This window comes from Lissotriton helveticus, chromosome 4_1 (genome assembly GCF_964261635.1).
Source record: "Lissotriton helveticus chromosome 4_1, aLisHel1.1, whole genome shotgun sequence".
Lineage (NCBI taxonomy): Eukaryota > Metazoa > Chordata > Amphibia > Caudata > Salamandridae > Lissotriton > Lissotriton helveticus.
Genome location: NC_136063.1, coordinates 1,438,945,446 through 1,438,959,654, shown reverse-complemented (window position 1 = coordinate 1,438,959,654; position 14,209 = coordinate 1,438,945,446). Strand labels below are relative to the sequence as shown.

Sequence of the window (14,209 nt, the reverse complement as noted above, 5' to 3'; positions counted from 1 at the left end):
GGGTTAGTATTCCAATTCGTATGACACCTTACTCGACATGTTTTGATAAAGCGATACCAGAGTTGGCACATAACCGCGAGGATTATAATGCACTTAAGAGTATATGGTATGCGATATCATGGAAACGGCTAAGGGATGGATCCCGAAAGCCGCAGACAGGCTCAGCTCATGCCAGAGCACCATCTCACACGATTCCAAGCACTCTGCCTTCAGGATTGTTAAGGCCTGCCATAGGAGTGACTGATAGGAGATCTGTGTGTCCATTTTAGGGTTAGATATAGGTATACTATATCTAAAGCAAAGGGTGAGTATACCACCTTGCCCCAGCTGTCGTGCAGCCAGTTGTGTCAGTTTTAGTTAGTCAATCCAGGGGTGGCACAATACATGCTTCAGCCGCTGGGAGACTTCTGGGTGCACCTCAGCCCTGGGTACAGGGACTTGGAGAGGGCCCAGTGCCAATTCAGTACCTGAGTACAATTTGGATAGAGAGAACAGCTAGGCTGTGGGTCTGATTAGCAGGCCCACAGCCAGGGAAAGTCGTAAACCAGTGCAGCAAAAAGCAAAAAATCTGGGTGATCATAGGATTGCAGACCCTACTCTCCTACACCGGGGCTGCAAACTTTCCGTCAAGAGGATGATCTTAGCCTTTCATGCACTCTTTTCCGTTGAGGGAATACAGTTCCATCTCTGCTGAAGAATCCAAGGGACTAAAATTTGGGACTTCAAGATACAAGCCTACATTAATATAATGAGAAGGGAGCAAGCGGTCAGCCTCCTCGTCATCATTTTCATTAGCTAAAGAGTTCAAGACCTTTACGAGCATCCAGATCAAAGACCAAGAGGACCTCCATTCTCCTAAAATATTGCCTCCAATGCAATGGAACAGGATGAAAGTCTTTCTCAAACTGAGGTTGCATTTTGTTTATCACATATCAAAACAATTGGAGTGGGGTCCGTAACAAGTGCCTCTGAAACCAGCGCCATCTCCAATAAGGGAACTGTATGACCCTGTGGCAAAGGACTCGAGGCACCAACTGGCACCAGAGGTGGAATGGCCTCAATTTGTTTGAGTCAGTTCGGGAAGGACCTAATGACAGGAACTCTACTTGAGGCCCTGCCTGAGTTGTGTGGCCCACAAGAACACCAAAGGTATCCGCAACAGCCTTCAAGAGCTGCAGTATCACCTCCTTGAATGCTGCGGTTTCAACAATTGCATCAGCTCCTTAACTGGAAACGAATCAGAATCAGATGTCAAAGCCAGATTCGGGACTAGAGCACTGATTATGAGGCCTCTCCTTGAAGCAGGAGCATTTATTTTTATTTATTTATTTTGTTTCTTGTATAGCGCAGGAATTCGACCCCCGAAGGGGTATCTCCGCGCTTGCGTTTTTACCACAAACTGGTTAGCATAAAGACAATCAGACAGGAGTGGTGGGAAATTACCAGGTCAGAAACAGATGAGTCTTTAGACATTTCCTAAATGCAGTCAGATTGGGATTTAGCCTGAGTGTGAGGGGCAGGGAGTTCCAGAGGGTAGTGTCTTTATACGATACAGCTCGGCCTCCCTGTCTCTCTTTTTTTGATCCTAGGTATCTGAAGTAGAGCTTGATTCTTAGAGCGTAAGGAGCGGCCTGGTTCATATGGTCTGAATATTTCAGATAGGTATTTAGGACCAACACCAAACAGGCATTTATGAATGATACAACAGATCTTGAATTTTACCCTCTGATGAACAGGCAGCTAGTGTAACTTGCTCAACAGGGGGCGAGATGAAGACCTGGCTGGTACATTTAGAATTAATCTGGCAGCTGCATTCTGGGCTACTTGTAGCCTGCCTAACTGTTCTTCATTAGCGGAAACAAGCAGCCCATTACAGTAATCTAACCTGCTGATTACCAATGCCTGCACTAAGGTTTTCCTGTGACTTTCTGCTAAATATGGGAACACTCTCCTCAATAGTCCGATGATCCTCATACAGGATCCTGTTACCTGGGTAGCATGGTCCTTGAGTATCAAGGATCGATCAAGCTTGACCCCCAAGTTTTTCACAGTCTCCTTTGGACAGGGAGCAGAGCCTAAATCCGGAGGCCACCACTCAGGTGACCAAAGGAGCGGGGCGTCTCGGAAAAGCATAACCTCCGTCTTGCCCACATTACACTGTAGGCAATTGGAGGTCATCCAGTTGGATATGGCTCTCATTCCTGCGGCAAAGGAGCTTTTAACTGCTGGCGTCATGGTCTGGAAAGGGAACAAAAGCTGGGTGTCATCAGCATTGGATATGGGTGTGAACCCATATTCCCTCACAATTCCAGCCAAGGGGGCCACATACACATTAAACAATGTGGGGCTTAGGCATGAGCCCTGTGGAACCCCCTTGGTGAGCTCCCTAGAGATGGACATATGGGAGCCCAATCGAACACTCTGTGAGCGGCCAGTGATGAAACTCTTTAACCATGAGAGGGCCATTCCGTCCATCCCTACCCTCTTCAGACGACTGACCAAAATGTCATGTGACACCGTGTCGAAGGCAGCGGATAAATCTAACAGCACCAGAATCATAGAGCCTCCTCTATCCTGTGCCATCCGGATGGTATCGGTCACGGAGAGGAGAGCTGATTCGGTGCTGTGATTAGGTCTGAACCCAGATTGAGAAGGGTCCAGACCGGCCGCTGATTTAGATCTTGGCGGACAGGTTACTCCATTATAACAGTGATGGATATCCCATCTGCCGAAATATAAATCCCATAGGATATAATGGGATTTATATTTTCGCAGACGGGATATCTGTCACTGTTATGGCTGAGTAACCCATCGTCCAACATCGAAATAAGGCCCTAAGAGTTTTGCGTGGACTTCTTGTGTTTTCTATTCAACTTCTGTCTCCAATGTGTTTTAGATATACCTGAAGAGGGTGAATGCGACAGGGTAGAGCCTGCGACCTGGTGTGGAATTGAAAAACTTTTCCTACATTTGGCTATGTAGAGTACTTTTTCGCTTTTTGATGGCCTTTAGATGCATCAAGGATCATTTGACATAGGACTTAGTCATGCTCGAAGCATAGGAACCAACACATGGCATGGTTTGAACACTGTGGTTGTGTGAGGATTTTTGGAGAAATATTTTTGGTGAACATATGGCATGGGCAGCTCTCCAGATCCACGTCTAAGTGTGCAGAAAAAGAGGAACTGATATAAGCACTCAGTGGTTATGCCTATATGCGAGTCTGTCTCTTAACTTCCGGAGACAGGATGGAGTTACAACTGAGGCATATAGTACCACCTCTAGGCATGCCAGAGATATTGTGTTTCCTGTTCAAGTAAGTATGGCACCTGGGAGGGATTCAGAAGTTGAATAATGTGTAGACGAAGTATCTATCAGAATTCATTTTTCCAGGTGTTTGTATGTATATTATAGATATATCCGCATAGTCCTATTCTCCCGACCATATGGGCGCCTCTGTGGTGATGCGTTTCTGAGTACGGCAGGACCAAGCTTTTTCCAATTGCCACACTTTCCCGCAAGGGGTTACCTCACCACACTTACAGCTCCACAAATTTCCAGATTTCAAATTCAATTAATCACAATCCATTCGTATATTCAAGAGTGTTTAATATCAAAAGCTTGCCAACACACCCAACGCGTTTCGATCTCGTCCGAGATCTTGTTCACAGGGGTTTCCCTGTAAAGGACTACTTGCGTTTGTATATATATATATATATGCCGCTCACGTGAAAGGATCACTGCACACTCGCGGGGATGATTCAGAGAAGCTTTAATGGGCAGAAAGCTTGGATAGCTGCACAAAGACGGGAAATGATGAGTCCTGTTTCGTCAAAGTCCTGACGCGTTTCGAGGGTGTAGTCCCTCTTCCTCAGAGGACGACGAGTGAATTACAGGTAGGCTGGAAGCAGCTCCACATATATGGCACGCCTCAGATAGGGCGGAACTGAATGTCCTGTTGCCTCATGGGGCTTGTAGTCCAGCTGTAATGATACCGCTAATGCTTCGTTACCCGTTTTTTTGTGCTGCACATCAAGGACATCCTCTGGATCTCCCCTCGCCAGCCAGGCGACGTCTCGGGGATGGGGCAGGGGACGGCATAATGTCCGTTAACCCAGCAAAACTGAATGTCTGCTAAACTCCTCCCAAGTTGCCGCGTGGCGGTGCTCAGCGCATGCAGTTTTACTACCAGGCTCAAAGTTCCATCAGGGTGCTGTGTGCACTCTTGCGGCGGGTGCTGCATAGAATGGTGATGGAACCATTCAAAACATGCCGCTCACGTGAAAGGATCACTGCACACTCGCGGGGATGATTCAGAGAAGCTTTAATGGGCAGAAAGCTTGGATAGCTGCACAAAGACGGGAAATGATGAGTCCTGTTTCGTATATATTCTGTTTGGCTGGTGCACGCGGCGAGACAAGGGCAGGATCTCGCAAAATATTATCCACAATAAGATAAAACACGCAGCACTCCTCTTGGCTGATAAGATTGATTTATTCAAGCCGTATCCCTCCTATTCCTATGCGTTTCGAACTCCTAGTTCCTGGTCACGGTAGTTAAACAGAGTCCTTCTTTACTTTCTGCTATATATATACTCTCACCCATATTAGCCTATAATGAGGCATTATGGGGGTAGTAGTTCTTCACATACAATCATACCGATTGCGACTTTTTGTTATATTCGACTGGCTCCACGCAGCGATCCCAATGCCCACTCGGCACTATGAACATTATATCACCTAATTGAGCATGTTAGTTCTGTGCACTATATCAGTTATAGAAAGTTGCACAGTTAATAGCGCTGCACGCGTTATGTGACAAATTGCCAAGTACCCAGACAATAGTTGTCACGGGTATCGTGCAATTTGTTCCTCATGCTCTTCGATAGACTGAGTGTCATAATTATTATATACTTGGCTGAGTGGCCTAGTTCATAGCTCAAATGTGCCACCGGGTGCCCTGCCGGCATACGGCCTATGTAACAAACAAATTACCGTCTCTATTACACAATTTGTTTCTCTTCTACTGAACATCAGTTGTCAATTATAATTAGTACTGCCAGTACAAAATGAGAATCCAATTATCAAATCAAATTCCAATGTTGCTTATAAAAAAGGTGGTTATTTGAGGTTCATGAGATACCAATAGTTCTTATTATTTCAGTCTTACAAATGCACATACATCTCTTCATCCCCATTTAATCCATGGGGCATTCTTGTTTTGACCCTTATTATGAGTCTGGATTCCAATTGTCTCAGTTTCTGTGTTCTATTACCTCCCCTTTCATGTGGCGGTATGGTGGCCAAGTATTCGTTTTTTTAAAGGACAGATGGTGCTTCCTAGTATCTTCTTCCACAAAAACATTCTAACATATACACTGCATAGGTCGATTCGCAAGAAATGGTTTCTCTAATTTCAAAGACTTTCCCTCTAGGATCATCCAATGATTTCAATTTGTTTCCAATATTGCAAGCCTTGCAGGGGGAACATTTATTGAAACCTTTTCGTCCTAATTGTAGCCACGATTCTGTTTTTTTCTCTTCAAAGTGACTATTTACTAAAGAGTCAGATAATGCAAGTGCTTTTCTGTATGACACTAGAGGTTGATTTCCAATTTTTGTTTCTATGTCAGGATCCTTTCGTAAGACATTCCAATACTTGACTAGAATCATAAAGCTTTCTTTGCTGTAGGTCAATATTAGACGTGGTGGTCTTTCGTTTGACTTCACTTCATCCTTCCCTTTTGTTTTTTTCTCGTCCACCAGGGTCTGTGCTCTCGTTTTCTGCCTTGATTTCTCTTCACCACGTTTTAGATCTGTAAACTTGTATCCTCTTTTTATAAAACGTGACTTGCTTTTCTCAAATTTTCTCTCCATCTTTTTTTGTTCTGAGCAGTTTCTTTTCATTCTCAAGAACTCCCCATAGGGTATACTTCTTTTTAATGATTGGGGATGGAAACTTGACCCATGAAGCAGGCTATTGGTCGCAGTTTCTTTTTCTGCATACAGTTGTGTGTATTTGGTTGGATTTAATGTAGACCTTGGTGTCCTGGAAGTCTATTTCTCTTGAATTGATGTTATGAGTAAATCTTAATCCCACTTGATTATCTCTGAAAACCGCTAGATATGCCAGAAATCCTGCCTCAGTTCCCTTCTATAGGAGAACGAGGTCGTCAATGAACCGTAGGCAAACGGCTACATTCATCGTGTATTGGTCGTTCTCCTCTCTCCAAGCTATGCTCCTCTCCCACCACCCCATCACAAGATTTGCATAGCTTGGAGAGAACGAAACTCCCATCGCGGTTCCACAACTTTGAGAGTAGATCTTATTAAACAGAAAGATGTTGTTCTTCAAACATAGCTCGATCATGTCTATCAACCTGTTGGTATGTTGAAGTTCAGTTATAGGTCTTTGTTGACGGAAATACATGGTGCCATTTTTTCCCATATCATGATTGATTGAGGAGTACAGCGACACCCCGTCGATTCTCACAAGCAGATAGTCATGTTGCCAATGGGTGCCAATTAGTATTCTGAGGAAGTCCCTAGTATCCTTGATATACAAACTCAGAGTAGGGACAATTGGTGCCAAGAAGAAGTCCACATGTGAGGCTACATTTTCATACAGACCCCCACAACTAGATATGATTGGGCGTCCTGGAGGCTTTTTCAGAGCCTTATGAACTTTGGGTAAAAAGTAAATGGTGGGTATCACGAACTATCCACCATTAAAAAACTTTTTTCTTCTCCAGTTAGGAGGCCTTTCTCAAACCAGATCTCCAATCGATTCTTTAAATCATTAGTCAAACCATTGATGGGGTTCTTATTCAAAACATTATAGTTCTTTCCTCACATAGTTGGAGCATTACTTCATCTACATAGCTTTGTTTATCCATGACAACTATATTTCTGCCTTTATCGGCAGGCTTTATTTCAATTAAGTTGTTGCATTTCAGTGTATTCAATGCTTCACGTTCCTTCTTCGATAAATTTTCCTTTTTGTAATGGTTTTTAACATTCTTCATTACGTCTAGTTCAACCACCACCAGATCGTAAAAAGTGTCAATTCGATTTCCTGGATGAAGTGCTGGACAAAATTTAGATTGTTTCTTGAATTGAGTTGGAACACATTTGGTCACTTTGACATCCATTTCTTCAAGGATTTGTCTATCTGTTAGCTGTGTTGCATTTACTTCATTTGCTAGCTCATAGGCAGTTCTTAGGCTTGGAGCTTCTGCGATTGAGTACGTTTCCCGCTGTTCTGATGTTATTATATTGCCTGTTTGATCTCCAATTCTTGATGGTATCCTGGCAAAATATTTCATAATTTCAATTTTCTGACGTATTTATATACATCGATCTTCGTCTCCACAAAGTCTTGATGCTTCTCTGGGCAGAATGTCAAACCTATATTTGAGAGGCTGCATTCTAAGTGTATTTTGATAGATGAATGATTACATTTTATGTCTCCAATGGTTGTTTTACAGGGTTCACTTCCTCATTACTGTTAGATTCCTCAATCGATATCCTGTGTTTCTTTCTGGTGCCTCTTCTTGTCTTCCGTTGTTTTCTTTGTTGAAGAATATTCCCCTTCCTCTCACTCTGGGTTTTCCTGATCCCCGTCCTCTTGTTCTGTCCTTTGGGGTTTTCTGCTCTTGATAGAGCAGCTTCATTTCCTCTAAAAAAGAGAGTTGGCGTGTTCCAGTTGATCTTGATTCCCCCTTACTGAGATCAGATTCTGATTCGCTCTGAGTTGTGTTAGGGGTTTTGCGTACATTTGCATTCTTGGTGTCTAGTTGTTGCCTTAAGACCTCAAATCTTTTTGAAATGTAAAGATTGTTCCATATTCATAGTCATATTCATCCCTGCGGAACTTATGTTGCTTGCATTCTTGTACCTCATTCTCGTATTTGTCAAGGTTTCGCTCCATGTCTGCTCTTAGTTTTCTCAGAGTCTCACCATCTTCATTAGATGTCTTAATTTAGGACTCTATTTCTGTTATTTTGAGATGTAAGTCTTCTACATCTTTTCTTGCATATTTGATGATAATTAACATCATATTGCGCAAGCAGTCCATGTTGTTCCTACCCTACTCCTTGAGCATCTCTGGTTTTGTATCTGGGTGACTGGGTTGAGTGAATATGCGCAGGCCCCTCGGGACCTTACCGCAATCTACATACTTCTCTAATGTAATTATCTTCCAGCTTCTCGAGATTTCCTTACGCAGCAACCTTTCCAATTGGTTAAATAGGTGTTTGATCATTGTGACATTAGTTTTAATTGCTCTTCCTCCATCAGTTGTTTCCTTGGAGGTTGAGGCTCCCTTCTGGAACAAGCTTTCTGCTTTTAATACGCATCTAGCAGCTCTCTCCTCCATATTTCAGATTAATCACAGTTCTTATTATGACTCAATTCACTACTGTTTTCTCAAATTAAAAAAAAAGTTTTGCTATTGGATTGTAGGACTCGTTATACTTTCTTGGACTTGGAGAGTGTTTCTGTCACATGGGGCTAAATGACGAGCCCAATTACGGTGTTTTTAATCTGCCAAGAGAGATGTGACTATTATCGTCAAAAAACCACCTGCAGTCAAGTGGCTGTGTAGGTGGGCTTCCACGCTACAGCACAGGGGATATTAACCCCAAAGAAATAGTGAGAACGCTCTGACCTGGGAGACTCTGTTTAACTACCGTGACCAGGTATTAGGAGTTTGAAACGCGTAGGAACAGAAGAGATACGGCTTGAATAAATCAATCTTATCAGCCAAGAGGAGTGCTGTGGGTTTTATCTTATTGTGGAAAATAATATATATATATATATATATATATATATCCAACTCCAAAGTTTGGCGCGAAGCATAAGTGGCCGCTTGCAGCGGCGGGCCAAGACGGGAGCGCCACTCCCAACGTATTCACAGCACACGTTCTGCAATCTTGAAAGAACGACGTCCAGGCCAGCTAAGTTTTCAAAAACCGGTGTTTATTCACAGCCCACTCAACGTTTCGGGAACCACTTCCCTTGCTCACGAGTGATCATGTCTGTTTACATCCAGTGTTTTATGGTATGACATGTGATCAGAAAAAAGTAAACATAATAAACAGACTCCCAATTCATTTGTTTTCTGGAGCTGCGAGGACAGACTTCTATACATAGTCAGTAGAACGTGGCACATTTTTCATTCCTCATTTAAATAAATGAAATAAGCATATGCGTCCATTAATTGTAAAATATAGTTTAAAATAAATTAAATTAAATCAATTAACAGAATTCCATACTTGCATTGGCGGTCTGCTGTGGCCATACTTATACTGCTCGGGGTTAAACACTGTTTCTCCTTTGTTAACCCTAATGGTGATGTGGTAGTATTGTCACGTGATTCCATGCCCCAGTGGGCAAACCAAACAGACAAATCATTGTCAATTTATACTTTGCATAAGCCATGCAGTGTCAGTTTAGCATACTCCAAGTTGACTCACTCGAGGTAGTTCAAATCCTGCTTGCTTGCAGCGGCAGGCCAAGACGGGAGCGCCACTCCCAACGTATTCACAGCACACGTTCTGCAATCTTGAAAGAACGACGTCCAGGCCAGCTAAGTTTTCAAAAACCGGTGTTTATTCACAGCCCACTCAACGTTTCGGGAACCACTTCCCTTGCTCACGAGTGATCACGTCGTGAATACTACTCTAATATAGCCCAAGTAATATTACTCCAAACTTTAACTATACCCAAAGTCGGATTGACCTTTTCCAATTCACAAGGAAACTTAGACTTAAGAAATGGTTTGCCACTAGGATGAGTGATAATACAGAAACTGGCACCACATTTCCCAGTAGCATTCAGATTGGAGATGCTGAAATACTACAAGTGATGCATGACCTAGGGGGAAATCCAGATGTCATTGAGAATCCAACCCTTAATTTAATTAATGAGAACATAAGGCTGGATCTGAGCAGCAAAAGCGGCTTCAAACCAAAGTCTATTTTTTTGCCAATGCTGAATAATGATGCAATTGATGTGTTTGAACGGGGGGTTGTGTCAGAACTGAAAACACTAGCCCAGAAAAAACCGAGAATAAACAATAATCTTAGTCAGGCACATAGAGCAGCGATTGATAGTCTATCCAAAGACACCAATATTGTCATAAAGAAATCTGACAAAGGTGGAAATATTGTTATTATGTCCAAAGAAATGTATATCAATGAGGGCATGAGTCAACTGAATGATGTCACTAAGTATGAGAAAAGCAGTCGAAAAATGTATGAAAGTAAGAACCTAGCATATCAAGAAAGGTTAATAGAATGGCGGAACCAGGGACTCATTGAGACAGAAGAGTTTAACTTTCTCAAATGTAAATTACCGAAAATTCCGGCCCTATATCTGTTGCCCAAACTACACAAGAATGCTAAAAACCCGCCAGGGAGGCCCATTGTGTCCTCTAGGAACAGCTGTTTGGAAAACACATCACGGTATGTGGATCATTTTCTACAGCCCATGGTACAGAACCTTCCATCTTATTTAAAAGATTCTGGTGATTTTTTACATAAGATTAATGAAATCAGAGTAGATACCGACTGTATATTAATGACGCTTGATGTCAACAGTCTGTACACCAACATCCCCCATGAGATGGGAGTGGAAGCCTGTAGACACTTTTTCAAAAGCAGGTCAGTGTCTTACCTCTTTCATACAGACATGCTACTTGACATGATCCATACCTGCCTAACCCAAAATTATTTTTTATTTAATGGCACCATTTACCACCAGTTACTTGGGACTTCAATGGGCACTTGCTTTGCTCCTTCTTTTGCTGGAATCTACCTAGGTTGGTGGGAAGAACAAATTGTTAGACAGCTCAACCAATTTCGTACCGGAGTATGTACTTGGCTCCGGTACATAGACGATATTTTTATCGTCTGGAAAGGTACAGCAAGGGAGGCAGAAGAGTTTGTGGACATTTTAAATGTAAATGACTACAATCTCTCCTTCACGAGCCACATAGATGAGGTATCTGTGGATTTTCTAGACTTAAGGGTCACCAAAGAGAATGACCGGCTAATAACGACTCTATTCCGGAAGGAGACGGCTGGAAACAGCCTTCTGCACGCACAGAGCTGCCACCCTAGAAATTTGATTAACTCTATCCCCTATGGTGAACTTCTGAGAGCTAAGAGAAACTGCTCCAAAGTAGAAGATTTTGAAAAAGAAAAAAGCATTATGTGTGAAAGATTTAGAACCAGGGGATACAGTAAAAAGTGCATTGGTGAAGCAGTACGCAAGATAAAAGAGAAAGACTTGAATCCCACTACCACAGAAGTAAGTAACACAGAGAAGGAGGGGGTTAGGTTTATCACAGATTACAATCCCCATGCCAAACAGGTCAGAGGAGCAATTAACAAATACTGGAGTGCTCTCATGACAGATAAGGACATTAAAGCAGGTATCCAAGAGCATGCGCAGATAACATACAGGAGACCAGCATCTCTGAAAGACAGAATCTGTCAAACACTAGTGACACAGAAGAAACGGAACGAGAACCCAGTCCAAGGTTTCTTTGTATGTGGGCGGTGCAAGGCATGTAAATTCAGCCATAGTGTAAAAGAAATCAAATTGTCCAATGAATGTGAACCATACAGAATCACCAAACATGTGTCATGCCACACAGAATATGTGGTATACGCCCTGAAATGTCCCTGCAAAAAATGGTATGTTGGGAGCACTATCAAACCTGCAAAGGATAGAGTGTTACAGCACCTCAGAGCAATAAAAAATCATGACAAACAGTACCCTGTAGCAAGGCATTTCGCAACGCACCACCAAGGCAACAGTAACCTCCTATCATTTGTAGTGTTAGATCAAATACCTACAAGGGAGAGAGGGGGGAATAGATTACAGGAACTGAGGAGACTAGAGTCCAGGTTTATAATCAAGTACCACACTATGCAACCGGTGGGGCACAATTCGGATGAGGCATTGAGTGTCCACCTTGGATGAAAACTGACAGTGTATGATAATCACATGTAATAATGTTTCTGGCTGTTTCAAAGTATTTTGTTGTTTTTAATGGTTGGTAGGAAGATTACTTAAATCAAGTTAATCACTGTATTTATTTATTTTACAGGTACCTTAAAACGTTTATTTTGGGAGAGTGTGAGACAACTAATGCAGCACGGAAAGAATGTGACACAATGCGTCAAGTGGTAAATGATTGGCTATTGACTGAGAACTGGTGACCTTTGTGCCCACTTGGGCTATATTAGAGTAGTATTCACGACGTGAGCAGCAGGATTTGAACTACCTCGAGTGAGTCAACTTGGAGTATGCTAAACTGACACTGCATGGCTTATGCAAAGTATAAATTGACAATGATTTGTCTGTTTGGTTTGCCCACTGGGGCATGGAATCACGTGACAATACTACCACATCACCATTAGGGTTAACAAAGGAGAAACAGTGTTTAACCCCGAGCAGTATAAGTATGGCCACAGCAGACCGCCAATGCAAGTATGGAATTCTGTTAATTGATTTAATTTAATTTATTTTAAACTATATTTTACAATTAATGGACGCATATGCTTATTTCATTTATTTAAATGAGGAATGAAAAATGTGCCACGTTCTACTGACTATGTATAGAAGTCTGTCCTCGCAGCTCCAGAAAACAAATGAATTGGGAGTCTGTTTATTATGTTTACTTTTTTCTGATCACATGTCATACCATAAAACACTGGATGTAAACAGACATGATCACTCGTGAGCAAGGGAAGTGGTTCCTGAAACGTTGAGTGGGCTGTGAATAAACACCGGTTTTTGAAAACTTAGCTGGCCTGGACGTCGTTCTTTCAAGATTGCAGAACGTGTGCTGTGAATATATATATATATATATACATATATATATACATATATATATATATATATATATGTATATATATTAGTTTGCATTCTGTAGCAGTTCCTCCAGAAAGGCCAACTATACAACACTAAATAGCATGGAAATGCATCAACACAATAGAACCCATGCTTGCTCCAACAAAAGCCCTGGCATGACAGCATTTAACAATGAATAACAAGATAGTGTGTCCTAAAATATGATCTTAACAGTTAAATGTTGAATTGCAAAAGGTTCCTCAAAATTTTTGTTAAAGATTTACTTGATGCCAATGACTATATTACAAATTTCTTTCAGACTAGGAGGTATGCCTTAGCAGTCAAAGACAAAACACACCTATCAGTTAGCATTGAAAGATAATATTTTCTGGAATCCAAGTAGGCATGTTTATGGCATTGCTCCTTTCAAGGAGTCCAGAATCGGCCACAGAACAGGAGGTTGCGTGTCTTATTGTGTCTGATAAAAAACAGGAAAGGATGGTCTACCATGAAAATTTGCACAATGAATAGACAATCCAGCATCATGACAGCTGCAGTTGCAGCAGCAGCTTCTGTGCCTTCCTCGTTCACATCCACAAATGCCTTGTGAACCACCTTGGACAGGACCAGATCATTGTTATCGGACATTCCAGAGAAATCAGAATTGACCACATCAAATGCATTCCTCATTCCCAAACTTTTGAGGGATGATTTCAGATCATAATTCTCCTCCAGCTTAAACCGGGGTAAATATAGCTCCACCTCATCAGTGGTCATTGTCTCTGGGTTTGTCCAATCTGCAAATTTCTCATAGGTAAGTTGCTGTTCAAGCTGAAAAAAAGACAAGAACTGATTTTCAAAAGAGAGCATAAATTGCTTAGTCAAACCATTCTACTGATTTAACAACTTTATATTTTTTCTACATACCAACGTTTTCAATATTATGTAGACGCGGAAATGCAAAAGCTCTTGCTTTGTAATACTGCTGTATTAGCCACAAAATCCCATAAAATGACAAAAAGAAGTATGACATTAGGATGAGAATCTTTAAATCAGAACTACCTACATTAACAAAAGCTTCTACAAGATTAGAAACAGATTAAAATCCAGATTTACTTAAATATGTCACATAGGTAGCTGCCTGTATTTACTAGAAACAAATACTCTAATATGTGTTGTTCATCCTCATAAAATACAACATACACTGATTGCCTTGAGAAAACATGAGGCGTCCACGATTTGCTCAAACCAGTGCAAACAGTATTGCAAGACAACACATTTATATCAAAATGTGTATTATCTTCAAAGCACTCAAGGCCTAAGCTTCTACTTCCATCATACGCTGT

The 14,209-nt window shown here is 41.8% G+C and overlaps 1 long non-coding RNA gene across 1 annotated transcript; it reads right to left on the bottom strand.

Annotated features, from left to right (window-relative positions):
• Positions 1-3,594: 3,594 nt before the first annotated feature.
• LOC144829155 (uncharacterized) lies at positions 3,595-8,085 on the bottom strand. Its single transcript, XR_013610602.1, has 2 exons — positions 5,009-8,085; positions 3,595-3,723 (listed from the first exon to the last, which is right to left on the bottom strand). It is a non-coding gene; the product is annotated as an uncharacterized LOC144829155 (long non-coding RNA).
• Positions 8,086-14,209: the final 6,124 nt, after the last annotated feature.